Source organism: Triturus cristatus, chromosome 4_2, assembly GCF_964204655.1.
Source record: "Triturus cristatus chromosome 4_2, aTriCri1.1, whole genome shotgun sequence".
Classification (NCBI taxonomy): Eukaryota; Metazoa; Chordata; class Amphibia; order Caudata; family Salamandridae; genus Triturus; species Triturus cristatus.
The window spans coordinates 95479686-95502774 of NC_140586.1; positions in this window are offsets into that span (position 1 = coordinate 95479686).

A 23089-nucleotide genomic window follows, 5' to 3' on the forward strand; every position below is an offset into this window, starting at 1 on the left:
TTCTTTCTTGCTTTCTCTTTCATTCACTTTCATTTTCTTTAATTCCTGTTCTTTCTTTCTTTCTGTCTCTTTCTTTCTTTACCTACTTTACTCTTTCTTGCTTCCTCTTTCCATTTCTTTATTTTCTTTCTTTTTCTCTATTTCTTTCTTAGTCTCTTTTTTCTCTTTCATTCACTCATTCGCTTTTTTCTTCTTTACACTTTTACTTTCTCTTTCATTCTCCATCCTGCTTTCTCTTTCTTTTCCTCTCTGTTGAATTCTCTCCCACTTCCTTATTGCTCCACCCTGTGCATGGCTACGCCAGGGTGTTTTGTGAGCAGCCCTATGGTGAAGCATGTCACACCTGTGTGAGTGAGGGCAGCATTAGCACACACAGCACATGCCATCAAGCACAACTACACACTCTGCTAATGCCCACATCTCAGGATAAAAGTAGTTATTTCATCACATTATTCTCTTTCTTTCTCTTTTTCGCTCCATTCTTTTCTTGCTTACACATTAATAACACAATTTTTTTTGATTCACAGGTAATAGAACCACCTCAGGAAAAGCTGACAATTACAATATATGGACTTGAAAATACGTCTCAAGAAAAAAGTACTATAACAGTACAAGTACAAGACACATAACTTTTCAAGTCAATTGACATCAGCAATACCATTCTAATGGACTTTCTAAACATAGGAGCAGACATTGATGATTTTGGAGATGCTCTAATGCCACACTTGCCCAAAGCATTAAATTTAATATTTTCCAATGGGTGCATAATAGAAATATTTGAAGATTGTTAACTTCTACCTTAAGCAGCATAAAAGTGCAAAAAAGCTAAGTAAATGTACAAAATAAAACTACAATACATGTGAACTTAATAAAAAAAATGTAAAACTCATTCGCCTCCTGGTTATAACTATAACATTTATATACATCTGCATCTCTATGAAAATGCAAAACGATAAATACATGCATACATATGAATAACAATGCATATATATGCATGTATAGTCATGTTTCCACATACGTGCACCTATATACATGCATACATATATATGCATATATATAAATGTAAAGATGTATAAACATGTCACTATATATATGCATATATCTTTATACATATATGTATATGTATGCACATATAGAAAATGGATGTAGAACCTTCAAAATATGCGCACATATATTTTTATACAAACTGTACATATATATATGCATATACCCATATGCAGATATATATTTATATATAGATATATCTCCATCCCTATAGTTACATATAAATACATCTGCATCTCTATCAAAATGCAGAACAATAAATACATGCATACATATGCATAGGAATGCATATATATGCATCTATACTCATGTTTTCTCATATGTGCACCTATATACATGTTAATATGTATAAACATGTCACAATATATATGCATATATCTTTATACAGGACTGGGCGAGGGACTTAGACCAGCTAAAGCGAAAAGCCAGAACGGTGTCCGGGACCGGAGCTCCATGCTAAACCAATAAATCAATATGTTTAGCGTTACAGAGTGTAAGGAGACAGCGGCGGATATTTTCAAAAAGAAAGAAAGGTCAGATTTAAAGATCGCTGGAATAGCAGCAACAAAGAGTGTCCCCAATACTCTTTCATTAACATACATTAAACTGGAAAGACTGTACGAGAGGGAAATACGCAAGTGGTGGGAGGCCACTTCATTACAAAATTATATTGAAGTTGACAGAGTTCCCAGTGGCTTGCGTATATACACCGTTCCAGCATACGAAAACCCGGACCCAATGCTTCTAGAGGCCTGGGCAGCACATACAGCTCTGTCATGCAAAGGGATGTTAGAAATATTGGTGCAATTTGCCTGGAGCGACAGAGACAAAGCCCTCAAGGAGATAGAGGCTTTAGAGGAAGAGTTGCGTCAGAATTGCGAGAAAGAGCAACAAGAATGTTTAAGAGAGGCAATGAAACAGCGACTCTCTAAATATTAAATGAAAATCAAATCACGCAAACAAGAGAAATTTGATTGCGATGAGAGAGATTACGCGATGGGAAGAATTTTAACTTTCGCCAAAAAATTTGAGCAACCACGTAAAGAGGTGGTCAACAAGAACAAAACAACGGCCATTAGAAAATTACCCAGGGTAGAAACATCAGAATCCGAGGTAACTGAAAATGAGTAATCAGAAGATGACCTAACCGGTCCCTCTGGCAAACTCCAGAAAACTCCTTTTCAACAGGAGTTCAACATCATTCGTCAATCTTGGCTGAGAGGGGGCAAGAGCAAACCCCCAGAGGGAGAAAAACCAGACGGGCGGCCGGAAGAGGAAGGGCAAAATCCAATCTAACAACCAGAGCCACACGGAGCAAAAGAGGAGGCAGATGGTAAATAAAAAGGATCATCTAACTATAATTAATTTATCATCTAAGACCTTGACCACAGTGGAAGAATCGGTACTCAAATTGGGACTAACGTTCTGCCCACAAAATCGCATGGAGTTTACTCAAACTAGGATCGATCTATTTAAGTTTGTCCGTAAACTCAAGTTGCATAAATATTTCAAATTAAGACCAACACCTAAGGAGATTAGATTCCTCAAATCACAAAGCAAAGATACAGACTTATTGGCTGTCAATGATCTGGCTACTCTATAAATATTGGAGGATTTACGCCAAGAAGGAGCAATGGAAGAATTGCAGTCAGCAACTATGAGTCAAAGGATACAACGTGCAGGTGTAGAACAAGAAGCACCAGAAAGCGGGATGAAATTACCCTCGCAGTTTCTACCCCAGATGCCCTTTGACGCTATAGACACTTTTTCAGAAACAGTCATCAAAGAGCTGATTAAATTTCGAACAAAACAGTGTGGAAAAACTCCAAGAAGAAGAGATAATTTGACCCAAGCACAGAAACTTGCAATACGAAATCTGGAGCAAGATAAATCTACAATTTGCAAACCTTCGGACAAAACGGGGGAACATTGTTTTGATTCCACGAGAAGTGTACGTAGAAGAGGCTCTGCGACAATTGAAGAACAAAGACTGCTATGAATTGACAACTCAAGCGAAATACCAAGAGAGTATTCAGCAACTGCATACTATAATAAAAAAATGGCATGACATATCAATGTTGGATTCGGATGAATATTTATTTGAGAACAATTAATCCAATCCTACCGGCATTCTATCACCTACCTAAGGTGCACAAAGACAAAAATAGACCACCAGGGAGGCCAATAGTCTCTTCTATGAGTAGTCTGACAGAGAATCTCTCTAGGTTCTAAGACCATTTTTTATTTGAGGCTGTGCTTGATTTAAAATCTTATATCAAGGATACAACGGATTTCATCAGACATATTAATGACTTGGTATGGCAGCCATCTTACTGCCTGATTGTATTAGACATTACGAGTCTATATACTTGCATCAATCACAGGCAGGGACTTAATGCAGTGAAATACTTTCTACAAAAACAGGCATTGAAATTTGCAACCCATAATTTAATGTTATTGGAGTTAATAGAATTTTGCCTGTTTAACAACATCTTTCTTTTCCAGGGGGACCTCTATAGACAGGTCTCAGGAACTGCGATGGGCACCTGCTTCGCCCCCAGCTACGCAAATTTATTTGTGGGTTGGTGGGAGGAGCAGGTGGCCTGGTCCACAGCCAATGAAGAATGGACTAAAAACGTAGTGTCATGGTATAGATATATCGATGACCTCTTCTTGGTGTGGGATGGCTCTGTGAGTAAAGCAGAAGGATACATTGAACATCTAAATAAAAATGAGGTAAATCTACAGTTCTCAGGGGAGATAAGTTTAGTGGGAGTAAACTATCTAGACCTGAGATTTGAGATACGAGAAGGAGCGATCACGACTGCACTATTTAGAAAACCGACCGCTGGTAACAGTACGTTACATGCGGAAAGTAGTCACCCTCAAAAACTCAAAAACAGTATTCCTTACGGAGAGTTTCTTAGACTGAAACGTAACTGCTCAAGGCAAGATGACTTTGATCTTGCAGTCAAAGTAAGCTCGAGTAGCTTTCTGGCGAGAGGTTACAGTCTAAATCTTCTGTAGAGTACACTCAGGAAAGTAGAACTGCTACCTAGAGAGGATTTGTTTAAAAAGAAAGAAAATCTAGACAAAAATGGCAAATTTCGGATGATAACAACATTTTCCGAAGATGCCGATACCCTGAGAAATATAATGAAGAAAAATTGGCATGTATTAAAAACTGATGCAATTATTGGTGCAGACATTCCAGTGGCACCTCTGATAACTTTCAGAAGGGCACGTTCACTTAAGGATAGCTTGGTCCATAGTCACCTAGAAGCCATACCATCAAGACAGGGAACTCTTAATGAAATGAGAGGGTTTTACCCGTGTGGGAAGTGCAAGGCGTGCACTTTCAGCAAAAGGGTATTCACCTATGAAATAAAAGGTCATGTAGTGTATTGTTTAGAGTGCCCCTGCGGACTTAGGTATATAGGGAGTACTATACACTGTGTAAAAATAAGAATACTGGAACACATGCGGGCCATTGCTAAAAGGGACTTTAATTATCCTGGAGCGCGACATTTCGCTATCAAACACAAAATTGACAAAGACTTGCTCCGACATTTTGGTATTGACCATGCACCACCAAGTGTAAGAGGAGGGGATAGAGTGTTGAAGCTAAGGAGATTGGAATCTCGTTACATTATAGACCTCCAGACAAAATCTCCTAATGGTCTAAATGGCGGAGAGGAATTGACGGTACATCTGGGTAATTAATGTTATGTAGCTATCCATTGATCTGACACTGACCTATTGATCTTAATGAATGAATGTTTCGAATCTATCATTGAAAGAGGGGGCCGATATACGGCAATATAAAGAACAGACAGGGGATGCTCGCAACCTTAGATGAATAGGTTGCGTGAGGCCGATACACGGTGAGATTTTTTGCAATGCATAACAGAGTATAACAGCAATAATATATAAAAGTATAAATGGATGTATTTTCAACTGGGAATTTGTGACTCATAAGGAGTTTTTTGCTGTAATTTTTTGCCTGACAATACAATGAGAATCGTTTCAAAATGGCGCTCGCTATTTAGCGAAACATCAACCCTTGTTTGTTTCCATGATCACATATGACGCTTTAAAATGGTGCCTCGTAACGCTGTTTGTAAACATTGACGAAGGATTTTTTCCGAAACGCGTCTGTTTCAGGCTATCGAATAAATCACTGCTGTGATTAAGTCCCGTGAGTGCTGTCTTTTCTTCTACCCTGGGGGAATTGTGAAGCATTTATATCTTTTTACATATATACATATATGTATATGTCCCTCGATATCCGCTGTTTCCCAGGTATGTCCAAGTAACGGAAACTGACCCAATATTCGTGCTTATTCCTTTATTGTTGCTTGTGCAAAATCGGCATGACGCGTTTCAGCTCACACGGGAGCCTTGATCACATGACAGAGTCCTACGTTCATCTCGACCTTTTTAAAGTGCCCTTCAAAATCATGCAGCTGAAATGGATCTATAACGCGTGCAACAGCTACGCGAAAGAGGTAGAGCCGCACAGTCCATCTACCCGGCCTAAATGATAATATGTATATGTATGCACATATATAAAATAAATGTAAAACCATAAAAATATGCACACGTTTGTATCCAAACTGTGTACATATATATACATATATCCATCCACATATGCAGATATATACACAATTATGAAAACACTTCTAAAAAGAAACACCATTTACTAACACAAATGCTTTAACTTTTACAAAGACGAGACCTGTTGCATTTTTAATGCTTGTTAGCCATCTCATCCGCTATCGGGGGCACCTTTATTTTGGTGCCCAGGCTTGCTTTCTGCCCCAGTCGGACATACAAAGTGGGGAGGATGGAAGGAAATATGACCCCCACTTCTGGACTGGGAGGGTGGGGAAGGTATAAAGAAAAGGAAACTGGGCTTTGTCACCATCTGCACCACCAAATGTACTGTGGCCAAAAAACAAATGCGATTTGGGATGCTGGGCATCCTTTCCAAGTCTTCCTCTTTCGGATTCTCCTTTTTTCTTGAAAATATTACTCGTTCAAATATCTTAGTTCATTTTATCCTTGCTAAAGTACTCCATACCTTCATGTTCATTTCTGGTTCTATCCTCCATTGCCACTCCTGCTCTCAGCGCCCATGCATATACTATCCCCTCTGTTCCCCTATAGCACTTTGAAGTGGCCTTAGGCACTATAGAAGCAACAAAAGTGTGTGGTGTGTGTCTGTATTATAATATATATATATTACAATGTCCCTTCCTCCCTCGTCACTGCACCTTCTATCCCTTCTTTTCTCTGTTACTCTGTGGCCTTCTTTCCACTCCCCATTGTGTCTGCCAAGCTCTGCGAGACAGAATAAGGGCAGTGAAGGTACTATGCAAACAACAAGCATGGCTTGAAATAGCGTCTGAGACCCCTGTGCGAGACAGAATATTATGATTAGATTATTGGATCGGTACATAAGCTCGTTACTTTTGGAAGACAGTGGTATTACTCTGACCTTGGGTACAAGTGAGATGAACGTGGTTCCTCGAGGACACTCCGTGAAACTTCCAGCGAGCTGGTCGGACTGTCCTGCCCCCCAACACTCCCTTCTGTAGTTGGGTATCGTTGGTGTATGATCAGAGAGACCCCTTGGCTCCATCACTTGTCACTAGCGTCACATGAAATAAAGGCCCGGTGTGCAGAGATTCAGGCCACGCACCTTCAGACAGACACAGCAGCAGGCGCCCGGGCCTGCTCACTTATTTCTCTGATAAAAAAACGGTGATCTTGCGCACCCAGTTATTGAGCACAGGAGGCTGATAGCCGGGGTGAGAGAGAAAGAGTGGCAGGTAGAAGAAGAAACAAAGCGAGAGGAACAAAAAGAAAGAATAAGAGAGAGCGGGACACGGGGAGCACGACGGGGAGAGAAAAACGTGAGCAAATAGGAAAATTGAGGATGGAGAGGAGTAAAAGAGAGGGAGAAACATAGGAAGACAAATATGGCAAGAGAAGAAAAGAGCAAGAAAGATAAGGCAGATAGGACATACGATGGAACCAGAGCACGCTGAGCAATTTACATGATGATTTTTGCCGCCTCGGCTCGTGCTTTGGCTCGCAGAGCCAAGCCAGTCTCCAGGCTCTGCTCCTCAAATTATTTCTCTGGCTCGCTCACCTCTCCCCCACGTCTCTGGTGCTGCGAGATGTGTTCGGAATGTGCAGTATTGTTGAAAGAATGGTCAAATTTTGGAAGGATGGTAGGAATGTGGCTGGCTTAGGGGGGAGGAGGGGTCGCTGGCAGGTAGAGGGAGGGGTCGTTGATGTAATTAAGCCCTCTCAGCAGGTGACTGTAACTTGAACCCACGTACACCTCTGTAGGCCGCCAGTGAAACCTTAACTCAGACGCTCCCAGCTGCAGAGGAAGATGGAGGGACGCCGGCTCCGGCTGCAGGAAGAAGCGAGCAGGTAATACGCATGGATTATACCTTAACCACAGGGATGTGTGACGCTTTAGGGCTACCGTAACGGCGCGTCATTATTACATGACGCAGGGTCACAGGAAGGGCGTGGAATCCTTCGAGAGATGACTGGCAAGTTTACGATAAGAAACGCAGGCTAGAGAATCGCCGCTTCCGGTTTTCACTAAATGTTATATGATGATGCCCTGACGTGAGGGAGATAAACTTAAAAAGTAGCATGAGCATACCGCAGAACAAACGTTTCCTGACCACAGAGGCCCCTGCTTGAAAGCTAACCTACAGCGTGGCACAGCTTTCACTATACGCTCCAACATGACAGGAGGCGGGGGGCACGGGACGAGTCCAAGGAGGAGCCGGTGTGTGCCCACAAGGGACAACGGACAGTGTCAAATAAAATAGTGCTCACTGAGTATACAATGGGGAACGTGTAACGCCGCAAGTAAAACATCCAGTCCCTGTGGGCGGGGCTAAAAGTGGACACGGCGGTAACCAGGAGGGACTAAGAAGCCTCCTTTTCAATCGTGAGCCAGCGTTTTGCATGGAGGATGACGCAAGCCAATAGGAACCATGGGCGGGGCTTCAAGTCCACGTCCTGAACCGTCTTGATTTCAAGATGCCGAGAGCAGCGCATGCGTGCTGCTATCGCCAGCCGAGACCTAAAAATATATATTGTTGCTTTCTGCCCGCTTCATAACACCATGCTTCTTGTTTGGACGCCATTTGCCAACCAGTGTTTAAACAAACTTTGCAAGTAGTGCAGCTGCAGTGCAGACACCGCCGCCTTCTTTTCGAGTCCTCCTCTTTCCTCTGCAGCAGGCAGCGGCAGCAGCAGCCGGCACTTTAGGTTCGACATAGAGCCTGCCGCACCCACCCTGGCTCCTGGGAGAGGCCTGCCGCATCCAGAGACCATGCTGTTCTCATGCACACTTCAGCCAAACATAATGAGTGCAGCCATTTAGATGCATGTTTCAGGTGTTGCAGAGGAGAAGCAGCGCACACTTAAGTACGTTGAGAAGGCGACCCCCCAAAAATTTACACTTTGGATAGCAGAAGCCGAGAGGCATGCTTACCAAAGTAAGAGTTCTGGTTGTAATATTCTAGGGCCAGGACCTAGGATATAGTAGAGGCTGTGCACACGTATGAACCAAACTGGTGGTTAGCCCTAGACTAAACCACGCCCAGCCTTCTGGGCTCTTTATTACCTCCGTTGCTTGCTGGCCGAGCGTACGCTGGGCCAGCCTACATCAGTCTTACGTTTGAGGTCTGTGCTAGGAGAACCCCTGACATTGTCGGCCGAATGGGCCAGTCCGTGGCAACATTACATTCCTCCTTTACCCACAGAACAAAACGAAACAATCAGGTCGTCATAAACATTGGCTAACAAGTGCTAACATTGACCTATACAATGAAATACTAAATGGAACAGTCTTACTTGGTCAGGAGGGACTTGGATCTTCCGGCTGTCACTTCCCGGGGGATTCGACAGCAAGCCACAAAGTCTCGGTACTTCTGAGACAACTTAGGGCAGGGCCTAAGATTGTACCGGCTCAAACTGTCTCTGGTCGGAGGAGTCAGCGGTCTCTCGGCCTGGCTGTCAGTCTTTCCTGCCAGCTGACTGCTTCGAGGGTCCATATCTTGAGTCACCTCAGGAGCGGAGGGGATCTGGTCATCTTCTTCGCTGGCTGTCGTGGGGCAATCTTCCGTGTCATCCTTCCTAGGTGTATTGTCCATTCTCCTAGTTCCAGGTCTGCCAGCCATGGGGAACTCCTCAGTGTCGTCGGCCAGCACTTTCTTGAAGAAGGAGACGTTGCAGGTTACCTTTTCGCTTCCTCGTACCGCGGTTACCATCGTGCCTTTGACTTCTGTTACTGTCCAGGGATCTAAATCGAAGGGCTTCCTAAATTTCCCGCCTGGGTGGCGGTCTCGCACGAGCACTTGGTCTCCCACTTTGATAGGGCTCTCAACTGCGTGCCTTCTCCGAGAGGCATCTTGGTTGGTCTTTGTTCGCCGCGCTAGTGATTGACTTGGGGGGACCGGTGTTTCAGCCCACACGGAATGGTGTGGGATAGTATCCGTCACTGTTCTACCAAAACACAGGCGGCTTGGGGCTACTCCCGTGGTACAATGAGATGTGAGACGGTACTCCCGGAGGAATTGATACAGGGCTTGTTCTAGAACATGGCCGTCGGTCAGGGCTATTTGGATCGTTTTGTTAAGTGTTCGCATTAGTCGCTCAACCTCTCCGTTCGCTTGGGGCCTTCTGGGAGTCACTTTGCGATGTTTGATCCGGCGTGACGAGAGGTATTCGGCTAACTCTGTGCTGGTGAAAGGCGGGCCATTGTCCGTCCGGAGCTCTCCAATGAGACCATGGGTCGCCATGATCCACGAGTTTGGGAATGACATCACAGTTGCCAGTGGATGAGACGATCTCAACTTCTGGATATCGAGAGAAGTCATCAACGACAACCGGCATGTACTTTCCTCCGGGGAGACTGCCGAAGTCTGTGCTGGCTCGTTCCCAGGGGGTGTCAGGACCCGCCTCCGTGACGACTGGTGCCGGCCTGTTGGGGAGGCTGGTTGCGAGGCACACCGGGCAGCGTTGAATGATAGACTCGACTTGCTGGTCCAGGCCCGGGAACCATACTTTGCTTCTGAGGCGGTTCTTCGTTTTCAATATCCCCTGGTGGGCTCCGTGGGCTAGGAGAGCGGCCTGGTGGGTTAAGCATCCCGGCAGGACAAAGCGAGGACCTCTAGGTAGGCAGCCATCGGTGGACACTGACAGTTCGTGGCGAACAAGGTGTAGAGCTCTGATGGTGGCCTGTGCTTCTTTGGTGCGAAATGGTGTCGGGTTTTGGAGCGGCTTCCAATCTCCGGACGAAAGTGCCTGGATGGCGATCTGGAGGCAGTCATCCTCTTTGGTGGCCTGTATTACTTCTTCTAGCAAGATCGGGAGATGCCTGGACCGCTCGATGATCATCCGTATGTACTCCTCCGTGGCTCTTGCTTCTGCCGCCTCTGGCTCTGTGACTGGTCTGGCGTGTCTGGACAGGAAGTCGGCTGGGTTGCGGGCGCCTGGCCGGTACTCCACAGTGAACTGAAATTCTTGGAGCTGGAGAATCCACTTCTCAATCCGCATTGGAGGGCGCGACAATGAACCTTGGAAGTGCGGGATGAGGGGCTTATGGTCGGTTACCACTTGAAATGGGTGTCCATATAAATATAGGTGGAAATGGCGGCAACCCCACAAAATTTCGATGGCCTCTTTTTTCGATTTGCCAATACCGTTGCTCGGTGGATGTGAGAGTTCGGCTCACGTAGGTGACTGGGGCCCACTCACCGCAGGCTTGCTGCTGGGCTAGCACGGCTCCTAGCCCTGTGGGGCTAGCGTCTACCACTAGCTGGGACTCGTGCCGAGGGTCAAAGTACACCAGAATCGTGTCAGCGGACAGGGCGACTTTCGTTTTCTGGAACGACTCTTCTTGTTCCAGTCCCCACTCCCAGTGGCTGGTTCTCTTGGTAAGGTCACGAAGGGGGCCCGTTAGATCTGACAGGTTCTTGATAAACCGTCCGCAGTACGTGACCATGCCCAGGAAACACGGACGTCGGTGCTGGAGCGTCTTGTATGTCCTTTACTTTATCTGGATCTGGGCCGATGCCTTTGTCGAAGAAGCGGTAGCCGAAGAAACTGATGCTCTTCCTGAGGAACTCGCACTTTTCCCGATGAAGGGTGAGTCCACAGTTACGGAGTCTGGTGAATACCGCTTGGAGGCGTTGGATGTGTTCCTCTAGGGTGCGTGCATGCACCAGGATGTCATCGCTGACATTTCGGCCGCCATCTAGCCCTTGAAGGACCGTCTTGATTATGTGCTGAAATATTTCCGCCGCGCTGGAAATCCCAAAGTTGAGGCGAGGTTAGCGCTAGAGCCCTGCGTGGGTGGAGAATGTGGTGATCGGGCGAGAATCGGGGTGTAGTAGGATCTGGTGGTACCCTGACCGGAGGTCCATTTTGGAGAACCATCTGGAGCCGGATAATTCCCCAATTATATCGTCTACTGTCGGGGTCAGGTGGCGCTCGCGCTTGATGGCGAGATTCGGGACCCGCATGTCCACTCAGATGCGGACCACGTCTGGTTGCTTTGGTTTCTTTGCCACGACGATAGGAGACACCCATGGGGTCGGGCCTCGCGCCCGTTCAATGATTCCTGCTTTCTCTAGAAGACTTAGTTCCGCTTCCACTTTAGGCCGCAGGTGGAAGGCGACTCTCCAGTGGCGGAGGGCGATTGGGGCGACGGACTTGTCTATGTGTAAGCGGACGGCTGGGCCTTTCAGGCATCCGATTCCCTCGAACAGCATCTCAAACCCATGCAGCAGGTGTTCCAAGTTGTTGGCGTGGATGGGGAACGCAAAATGAATCAGGTTGAGATCCTGTGCCGTCCGACAGCCTAACAGAAATCCTGAGCCTTCCTGGGACACGTATACTTTGACTCGCTGGTGAGTGGTCCCGTGAGAGAGATCAGCTTGAAACACTCCACATAGCCTGAGTGGAGACTTGGTGCCGTAGGCGTAAACTTGTACCCTGGTGGAGCGGAGTGCTGGGGGATTCAGGAGGGTCCGATATACGCTGACTGCCATGAGGTTAATGGTGGCCCCCGTGTCAATGAGGGCTGAGACTGCCTGTTCCTGTACTTTGACGGTGCACATAGGTGTGGCAGGTTGTTCGGCCGACAGGGTGTTCAGCATCCTGACCACATGGACTGTGGCGGTATCGGCTTCATCGTCGTCCATGTCGCTGCTGGCATGGTCGTCTGTGGTGTGTTCTATCGCACGGACTCCGAGGTGGGCCACCTTGCCTTCGTCTCGGTGTGGAGCGACACACTTTGGAGAAGTGATTAATTTTCCCGCAGGCGCTACAGGTCTTGCCATTCGCTGGGCAGGCGCCATCATGGGGTAAGGGGCCCCCACACCATCCGCACGGACGAGCGCGAGCACTCTGGTGGGCTGTTGCATTCTTCGGTCGGGTGGCCTTTGGTTTCGGCTCGTGGGTTTCGGTGCGAAGGGCGCACACAGGTTCTTCCTTGACAGGAACTCTTGGTTTGGGGTCCATGTGCGCCGCACTAACCTTTGATAGTTCCTTTGAGCGACCGAGTGTTAAGATGTCCTGCATTGACATGTTGTGTTCCTGTAGGATTCGTTCGCGCAGTTTGGTTGACGCGCAGCCTTGAATCATTTGGGCCCGGACTTCATCGTCTTCATCTGGGAGGGTGCAGGTACTTGCTAGTTCCTTCAGCCTGGCGTAGAATACATCCACCGATTCCTCCGGAAGCTGGCAGGCTTGGCGGAGCAGGAACCGCTCATAGTCAGGGTTGGCGAACGGCTCAAAGTACGCTGTGATGGCGTCTCGTAGTTTCTGGGGGGACCAGCCTCCCTGATTCTCTTCGATATTTTATGGATGTCGGCACCACCCGGGTGCATGAGCATGGGTCTCCTCCGTGGAGCCGGGATGTCCGCAGCGTCGAAAAAGTTCTCAAGGCGCTCCACCCATTCTTTCCAGCGCGCCGCTTGGGACGGCGGAGGGCCAGTGACGGTGAACGGCTCTAGCGGGGGTATCGTCGACATGGTGGAGTAGCGTTACTCACTGCACGGGGAGCTAGGCCGTGGTGCTAGCGCGGTGGAAGGTACACCACGTGTGCTGAGGCAGAGCCGGGCGGAGGGCCGAGAAGTTGCCACCTGGAGGCAGGTGAGTGTGCCAGGGAGGTGCTAGGAGAACGTCAGATTGAGACTTTGCAGGAAGCCCTGAGGGTGAACAGGTAAGAATTTGCTGGCAGCCACGTGCTAATGCCAGGTGCAGGCAAGCGACCACGTGGTGAGGGGCGAGACTTGAGGCAGCAGGCAGCAAACAGCAGGGTGCTGTGACGTGTGGGCACTGATGAGGTGCTAGCAGACCCAGGATGCTCCCCTGAGGAAACTGGAGGCAAGCGCGCTGCCTGCGCACTTACTGGAGGGCCGGTGCAGCTGCCGGTAACGATCCGCGCTGGGCAGGAGGTGCACATATGCGAGGGGCGCAAAACGGCTGCGTGGGCTCCAAGAAGGCGCAGGGGGTGCGTCGGCAGCGGCCACAGGCAGGAGTGGCGGTCGGATGCCTGGATCTGAGGCTCACCCGGTAGGCAGCAGGCAGGTCGTGCAGAGGCAGCCGTCGGCGCATTGATCCGCGCGCACCAGGAGGCGAACGATCGGCGGAGGCCCGGCAGGGGTGCCCTCGGTACAGCGACATCAGCGCCGATCACTGGAGCAGGTATGCAGGTCGGCGGGGTGGGTCAGCCACCTCGTCGCCAGTGTAATATTCTAGGGCCAGGGCCTAGGATAAAGTAGAGGCTGTGCACACGTATGAACCAAACTGGTGGTTAGCCCTAGACTAAACCACGCCCAGCATTCTGGGCTATTTATTACCTCCGTTGAGTTCTGGCCGAGCGTACGCTGTGGGGTCTGTGCTAAGAGTACCCCTGACACTGTCGGCCGAATGGGCCAGTCCGTGGCAACATTACACTGGTGTAGACCAGCAGGCAGCATTTCTTAACCTCTTTCTCTTAATCTCTTTAGCTTTTCTTACAATCAGTAACTCCTCTGTGGGACGGTATCATTAGTGCACTCAAGGGTTGTTGGTTAGTTTTTAAAATGATGCGTTTAAAGTGCTCCGAACAATATGTCCTCCTCTCTCTTTCCGCTGTCCCTACACCCCCCTCATGTTGTGCTTCTCATAAATTGTGCTTTAACAAAATATCCCAGCATTGTTGTGAAAACCGAAGCTCCCCCAATCTTATTGACCAAGCTACGTCCCTGATTCTATCTCATCTCTTGGGGCAATGAATCCCTCATATAGAAATCACTTGAAGGTGCGGGCTGTGTAATAGCATGCGCCAGGCGAGGCTTTTCTTCCTTCACCACTGCCATGAAGCTAAAAGGCAGATCTCTAGCGAATGTCTTGCAGCCGTCCTATGAACTAACTCCTCGCTGAGCAAACAGGGTTTGGTGGCTGAAAGCATCGCCGAGGTGTCAATAAAAGTGTCATGCAACCTGATTCAGTGATATGAGGTGTAGTGTTACGCTCTAGTGTTTAGCGCCCCAGTGCATGCTGGGAAGAGGCGCGGCTTCGCGCGATTGAGCGCGAACAGTAGAGCGCGTAGAGAGCCGGCGACGGGAGTGTTCCCGGCGCTCGGTCCAAGCATTCTTAAATAAATAAGATTTGCACAACCAACGACAGTGCCAGGGTCCTTTGTGCATAACACCATCATTACAAATGGCGAGGATGGCGAGATGAGACCTGCACAGAACCCAGGCACATCGTGAGGGAAACCGAGTGTGGCAGAGGAACACCGTCATCACCGTGATGCAGGGAGAACAGCCAGGAGCATCATTGGCATCCCGAGGGTGCAGCGCGCAGAAGTGGCGACGAGCAGTGCAGCCGAACACGTGGAAAGTGTGAGAGCCACAGGCAGGGACCACAAGCACAGGAGGCCTGGCAGGGTAAGCGGAGGCAGCACACCGACTGGCACGGGGCACACCTATGTGGGGAGGCCACTCCTGGTAGAGTCATCACCCGGCTGCGAAGAGGCCAATAGCCCCGCAGCACCCCGAGCTACAAGGGAGGCAGGAGGAAGGCTAGAGGCCAGAGCACAGCACAGGGCCCACCAGGAGCGACACAGGTCCAAACATTCCCTTCAGAAGCTAACGACAGACCTGGCAACCCCAGGGCCATCGAGGAGGGGGCAAGGCAGCCTTTCGCCCACGCAAGAAACCAGCTCAGGAGAAAGACAAGCTCCTGGGAGTCCACCAGAGACAGAAGACAGGAGGAGTGCAGCCCAAGACGACAGGGGCAGGATGTGCGCGCAAACGACGTCACTCACCAACTTAGTGCCCTTCCTACCCAAAAGAGGAGACCCGGCGATGCCCTGGGAGGACTGGAAACGATATTTCCTGAACTATATTGAAGCCTTAGAAGAAGAAGGCGAAGGGGAGTTCTCAAGTGCAAGGAAAAAGAAAATACTACTGCACAACCTGGGCCCAGAGGGCATCAGGGTATACGACAGTTTGGTGAAGGAGACCAGGCCGGCGGCGGACGCAGAAGTGTTTCGACACGCGCTGGAAGACCTAGACGCTCACTACAGGCCAGTGGTGTGCACGGCCATAGACAGATGCAATTTCTTCCAGAGAAAACCGATCAAGGGAGAGTCCGTAGATGAGTATGTCGCAGCGTTACAGAAGATGGCGGTAACCTGCAAGTTCGGCGCACTTCACGATGAACTCATCAGGGACCAGATTATTATGCACACAACCAACACGGCCATACAGGAGAAACTGTGGGTCAATGGGGACGCTCCGCTGAAGGAAGTGGTGGCGTTAGTGAAGAAGGAAGAACTATCTAAACGGTGTGCAGAAGCGGCCAAAAGAGAGGGCAACGAACGCACGCCAGTCTGCAGGGTAACAGACAGAGACAGACCAGACGCTCCGAAACAGCAGACACCAAGCGGTACGAGGTATCAGAAGAGGTTCCCTCAAAAGACCATGAATAACCAGAAGCCACAGGGAGAACGGAAAAATGGGTGCTACAGGTGCGGCAGCCAATCGCACCAAGGCAATGATACAGTTTGTCCCGCGTTTCGCGGCAAGTGTGCATACTGCCACATAATGGGGCACTACGAAAAAAGTATGCAGGCGCAAGCTCAGCAGGGCGGACGTGAAATACGTGCCACAAGAACCCGAGGGGGAAGAGGAACCCCAAAGAGAAGAGGACGAAGAGGATGAGGTCTTATGCATTGACAATCAAGTGCTTGGAGTGAATTGTACACAAACCAAGAAACCAGCGTTACAGATGAAGATTGGCGGGGTACAAGTGCATATAGTGGCAGACTCAGGCTTCCCGTATACGATTATCCAGAGAGCCATATGGGAAAACGAATTTGGTTCCAAAGTTGGGGCTAATCTACTACCCAGCGACATTCATCCGGTCACATTCACCGGAGAACCCATACCCATGGTAGGATATCGTAAGTTGATGTTCGAGTTCAAAGGACGCAGAGCAGAAGGGAAGCTGTATGTGGCAGAGAAAGGTCCCTCCGTACTGGGGTGGATGGACCAAGGGATCTTCGGAATACAGCTCAACCCAGGAGGCCCCAAACAAGTACTGCTAATAGAAACAAACCAACAGAAAGAAGTGGGCAAGTGGATGGAAGAATATCCCGAGGTGTTCAGGGGAATCATTGGGAAGATGACAAAATTCACACACAAAATACGACTCAAGGAAGGAGCTAAACCGGTGAGCCACAAAGCCTGAAATATTCCCTTCAGAAGCAGGGAGGCAGTCCAGGAAGAGTTGAGACGGTTGGAAGCAAACGGAGTCATAGAAGCGATTGGTGGTAGCCCAGAAACCGAATGGGAAGGTGCGGCTATGTGTGGACCTGAGGGAGCTCAATAAGAACATTCTAGTAGACAAATTCCCGCTGCCTAGGATAAATGAAATGTTGGCAATGACCAAGTGAGTCAAGTGGTTCTCCACAATAGACCTCACCTCAGCGTATCACCAAATTGCATTGCACGCCACCTGCAATCATCTGACGTCGTTCATCACACCATTTGGGTGTTATAAGTTTCTCAGGATGCCCTTCGGCCTAGCGTCGGCGTCGGCGGTTTTCCAAAAGCTGATGCATAGGTTGTTCCAAAGGGTTGAAGGGGTCCAGTACTTCCAGGATGACATCCTAGTAATGAGAAAATCCCAGGAAGATCATGACAAGAAACTACACACAGTGCTGGCGATCTTAGCCCAAAATGGACTCACAGCGGAATGGCAAAAGTGCAGGTTCGGAGTCAACTCGGTGACATACCTGGGCCATGAGATCAGCGGAAGGGGTATAGAACCGAAAAGAGCGAACATGGCGGCCATAAAGGACGCGCCCACACGGACGAGGAAGGAAGAAGTCCACTCCTTCCTGGGCATGGCTGAATTCTACAGCAAGTTTGTTCCGCATTTCGCGACCAAAACGCACCACATAAGGCAACTCTTGAAGGAAAAGAATGTGTTCAGGTGGACGCAGGAGGAGCAAGATGAATTCGAGAGCATAAAACAAGACATCTGCACAGCTATCCCCCTGGAAGGGTTCGATCAAGGAGCATTATCCATCCTGACCACCGACGCCAGTGACTAGGGCCTACTGGCGGTCCTGATGCAGAAAGTCCGTGGTGGAGGTCACTACCGTCAGCTTCGCTTCAAGAGCCTTAGCGGCAAACAAAGAAAAATTCAGCGTCATAGAGAAGGAGATGCTAGCGACGGTGTGGGCAATGGAACGGTTCAGACAGTATTTGTGGGGCTCGAAGTTTCTACTCCGTACCGACCACAAGCCACTGGTGAAAGTATTGACCTCGAGCGGACATGCGCATGCGACACCTCGCATTGCAAGGATGAGCTTGAGGCTGTTGGACTACGTATATGATGTGGAGTACATCCCTGGGTCTAAAAACAGGGTAGCAGACTTCTTAAGCAGGGCAGCCGCCATGGAGCCCGCAGGAGATCGAGAACCTTCAGAATGGGAAAAGTACATGGTAGCAGTCACGCAGGACCAAGAGGGAGCGGTCAGCATACAGGAATGGGAAGAAGCGTACGCAGGGGACGAAACTATGAACACAGTGAAAAGCTATGTGACACAAGGGTGGCCGGACAAAAGGCACCTAGATAGCAAGCTGAGGAAGTACTGGGAAATTCGAGAAGAGCTGTCCTTAGGAGACAATCCAGTGTTTCTACTGAGAGGAGACAAGGTGGTCCCTCCGACCTCACTGGTGAGCCATCTCTTAACCATCCTACATGAGGGACACCTGGGGATCATGAAAACTAAGGCGAGAGCGAAGCAGGCATACTGGTGGCCAGCCATGGATGCTCAGGTAGAAAGACACGTCAGGACGTGTGAACAATGTAACAGACGCAAACGTTAATACGTCCACCACTGGGAAAATTCACAGGAATGTCAAGTCCCTGGGAAATGCTGTCAGTGGACATCCTGGGTCCAGTCCTGAACGCGGAAGGAGTACCCAAGTACCTCATAGTGGCAGTGGACAGATACTCTAAATGGCCAGAGGTAGATGTGTGTGAAAGCGCCGACACTGAGACGGTGTTAGCATTCCTCACTGCCACGTTCCTGAGAGAAGGAATACCCAAGATTATAACGTGTGACAATGGCTCACAATTTGTTTCAGAACGATGGAACGCCTTCATGACCAGGAATGGAATCGAAGTCAAACACACCCCAATCTACCACCCGGCGGGGAATGGACTTGCGGAAAGATTTAATCGAGTGATAATGGGATCCATACAAGCGGCTATCAGTGCAGGGCTACAGTGGGAGAAGGAACTCCAACGCATGCTCTGGGCGTACCGAATCACTCCAACCACCACCGGGTACAGTCTGTTCAAGATTTTAAGGGGGCGAGAACCTTTTACGAAGGACAATGTAGCGTGGAAACACCTTATGGTACAGAGCAAATGGTCGCCGGCGGTGGTGAGGCGTAACCTGGACAAAGCACAGGCAATATATACAGAGTACTATAACAAACGCCGTAATACCAAAGGGGTGACCCTGGAGAAGGGAGAGTGGGTAGGAGTAAAACATGCTACGCTAAAAAGAAAAGGAGAAAGTAAATTCAGTCCACCGCTGCAGGTCATAGAAACATACAACAGGTCGGCCTTATTGAGCGACGGGAAGGTATGGTCACAGGACAGAATGGCGAAATGCAATAGAATTGTGAAGTGGGAAGACCCGGAGGACAGTAGAACACCGAGCTAAGCATCGGAGGGCGAGCCGGGAAGAGAGGAGAGTCAAGCGGCGGAAGAGCCAACCCCAACATCTCCTGGAAAAAGGGGGGAGATTCAGAGCCAGAAGACTTTAGGAGGAAGTAGAAAAGATCGCTTCATGGAAGTAGAGAATCAGGTGCAAGAAGAAGAGGGACAAGGAGAGGTTGCGACCAGAGGAGTTGCGACCAGAGGAGAATCCCCAACTAGAGGGGTAAAGGTGGCTCCAGAGAAAAGACAGAACTGCACGAGATCGGGCAGAGAGGTCAAGATGCCAAGAAAGTTTGAGGACTATGATACACACACCAAGTAAGACTGAACTGAGGGGGGGGGCCACTGTTGTTTTGGTGGCCCCCCCCTCAGTTTTGGTGATTTGCACAACCAACGACAGTGCCAGGGTCCTTTGTGCATAACACCATCATTACATGAGGATTTCTAGTTCAACCTGAGCATTTCAGACCACTCTGCCTGAGCAAGCAACTTAAAACATTGTGGGCACCCAACATATAAGCAGCAGAGTAAAATGAATTAAAGTGCCTAATGGTTTGTAGCTCTACGTCCGCATGGGAAAAGCGTGCGCAGTTTAGAATAGTGTCAATAACATTTGAAAGTACTTATTGCTGATAAACATAACTGCATTTGCTGCCATTTTGTTCTTAATCGTCCTACACAGTGTTGGGGGAGATCCGTATACTCTTCACATTTCGCGCGACGCTCACATTCTTACTATCGCCACAAAGGCCTGAGCCTTTTTTTCAGCCAGCATATCACTCTTATTTTCTTGTTGGCTTTGGTTCCAGGCCGGGGTTGAGGATGATTATCAGCTTCATATAGAACTGTATTTTCATGATGAGTCTCATAAAGAAAACTGCAATAGCAGCTATGAAGGGCCTACTACGGGGCGAGGCATGTTTACTATTACATTTAGCTTTCACAACCCACCTCAGTAATGTAAACTGTAGCACTTTCTAATTAGCATGAATGTACCTTGTAATTATACATCATGGTATTAACTAGGAGCACTTTCAGCCCGCTCGGCCACCTACCTATTAGTAGTACTTTCAATTACCATGACGAACGGATTCACATGAAGATCGGATGCACAAAGATGGTGTCTTTAAGTATGAGTTCTGCCTAATCCTAGGAGTTGTCAAGCTCCTGCTTCTGGATGCTACATGTTTAGTTTTAGATTGGGTTTTGCAAGCCCACCACAGTATTGTAAACTGCAGCTCTTTATATTTAGCATGCAATTCACTATTAAACATACGTCATGGTATTCTCTTGAAGCTCTTCCTGTATGTGAAATGTCACTGCTTGTTAAATTCACACAGTAACTTGTAACCAACAACAAATAATCCTCCTTCACGACAGCAATACATATAGGGCTTTAAAGTCCATGTAGACTTACAAGAGACACTATAGCATGTGGAAGTCCTTCGTGAGTGGTAATAAATCAGAGGCAAATTCATCAATATGCAGATTATTCACTAAGTAGGTTAGTCATCTACGTTGTTTCTGGTAACCTGTGAACTCGCACTCCCTTCACCGCTAACTTTGCTCTTTAATAGGTCACAGAAATCGTCGTACAAACAAACAGTGCTTTTTAGTATGATTTCAGCTTCAATGAGAGTTCTAGCAGGAGTCACTTTGCTACCAAGACACGCTGTGAAGGGGCCTGCTTATGGCCGTCATAGTGCAAAAATGGATTGTGTTTTCACAATACGTTTCAGTAACACCTAGTGCAGCGCTGTCTATGTTACACAATTTGCAGGCATTTAGTTGGAATGTTACATACTGATGTTTTGTTAGACAAAAGATAAGTGAGACGGCTGTCTGCATTTTAAGCCTTCTGCAGTTTTTGGACCTGGTATGTGGCAAGACCGCAAATGACGCTGCCCACAATCAAAGAGGGAGCTCACTAGTGCTCCTAAAACTACTGCGGCCTTCACTTAGGAAATGTAGGGCTAGGGCTCTTTTGTGGAGAGTCAGTGGGCTGTTTTTTCAGCACTTATCTGACATATGTGCACTGTACATAAATCCACTCAATTCCAAAACACATAATTACATTCCACAATAAAAAATTCAACTTCGCAACATACCACATAATTCCACACCATATAATGCTACTCCACACCATGCCACATATTACCACTACAGACCATATCACATGATTCCACTCAGCACAACAGAATTCAATGCCACACAATTCTGCACAACACAACATAATTACACTCTCCTAATACCACTCAACACCCCATAATCACACTACACATAATTACACTCTACTCAATACAACATCAATACACCCCACATAAATGCACTCTATGCCACATACCAGCAATCCACATAAATGCACTCTACACAATAGCACAATTCCAATAAGAACAATTTTGGTCAACACCCCACCGTTTCATGCCACACAAATCAAGTCCACACATTTCCAATACACACAATATATTCCACATTTTTCAAATACACAACACAATTCCACAACATACCACATACGATACACACCACAGATCTACACATCATATCACAATTAATAATTCCATACAGCCCACATAATTCCACTCCACACCACATACATCAATACACCCCAAATCAAAAGACATAAGTAAAACACATAATCATTTACAATGCCAATAGCTGTAACTCTTGCAAATGTGAGACCTATTACATTGCAAATGCTTGTTTTCCTTGCAGTCAGTTTTTTCCCATGTCAGGGTTTTGTGATTCCTGGAGGTCAGATGGTGTGAAAACACCCTCAATCTACCGCCGGGGGGCAGAAAGACTGATCAACCCATTCAAAGGTAGAAACATCGAGTAATGCCCAGGTGAGCTACACCCTCCTCTTTTTGGGTGAGCTGGGGGTGGGTGGAGGCGGTTCTATTTTTTGTTTCGGATCTATTTTTCCCTGGGGTCCAGTGGCCTTTCTGGTCTCCTAGAAGCCACAAAGAGTGTTGCGTCCGTTCTTGGATGGGGCATGGTGCATGCCATGATTGAGCTGCCCCTACATCATTTTTTTTTGGGGGGGGGATTACTTTTTCACTGTTGTCTACTGGGGTCTCTGTGCCCTGGGTGGGCAGGTTGTGGGTAAACATCCCCAATTTGCACCTCCGGGGGGGGGGGGGGGTAGAAAGACTGTTTAGTTCTAGATTAGAAATATGGAGTGAACCCTGGGTGAGCTCCCATTTTTTTGGAGGCGCTATTTTGAACTGTTTTAGGGTAGGGGCTCTGCAAAGTGCCTGGTAGGCTTACCTCAATTTCCTTTTTTATGTGCCACATAAAAAAATTCCTTGGTGTCTACTGTTCTTCCTGCTCCCCCCACGTGAGGAGCAAATTAAGGTAATACTCCCAATCCGTCCCAGAGGGGGCAGAAATACTGTTTGGCTTGTTTTAGGGTGGGGCTTGTCACGATGCCAGGAGGGCTGCCATACCATTTTCTTAAGAAGCAAACAAAGCAATTTCCATAGTATTTTCAGGAGGCTTCCTGTTCTGCCACAATGTGCCCCCACCGAGGGTGGAAGGGGTCAGAAAAACAGTTTGCCATTTTGGGGGTGCAGGTTCAGCCAGATGCCTTTGAGGGCATCCTCTATTCTTTTTAGCACCAAAAAAGTGTCTCTGTGGTTTGGTAGCAAAGCTCCCAATTCCTCCTGTGAGGCAGAGAGACTGTTTTGGCCATTTTGGGAGTGACCTGAAACCTAGGAGGGCCACTCTCCTTTTATGTGGCACATAAACAATTATACATACCTGG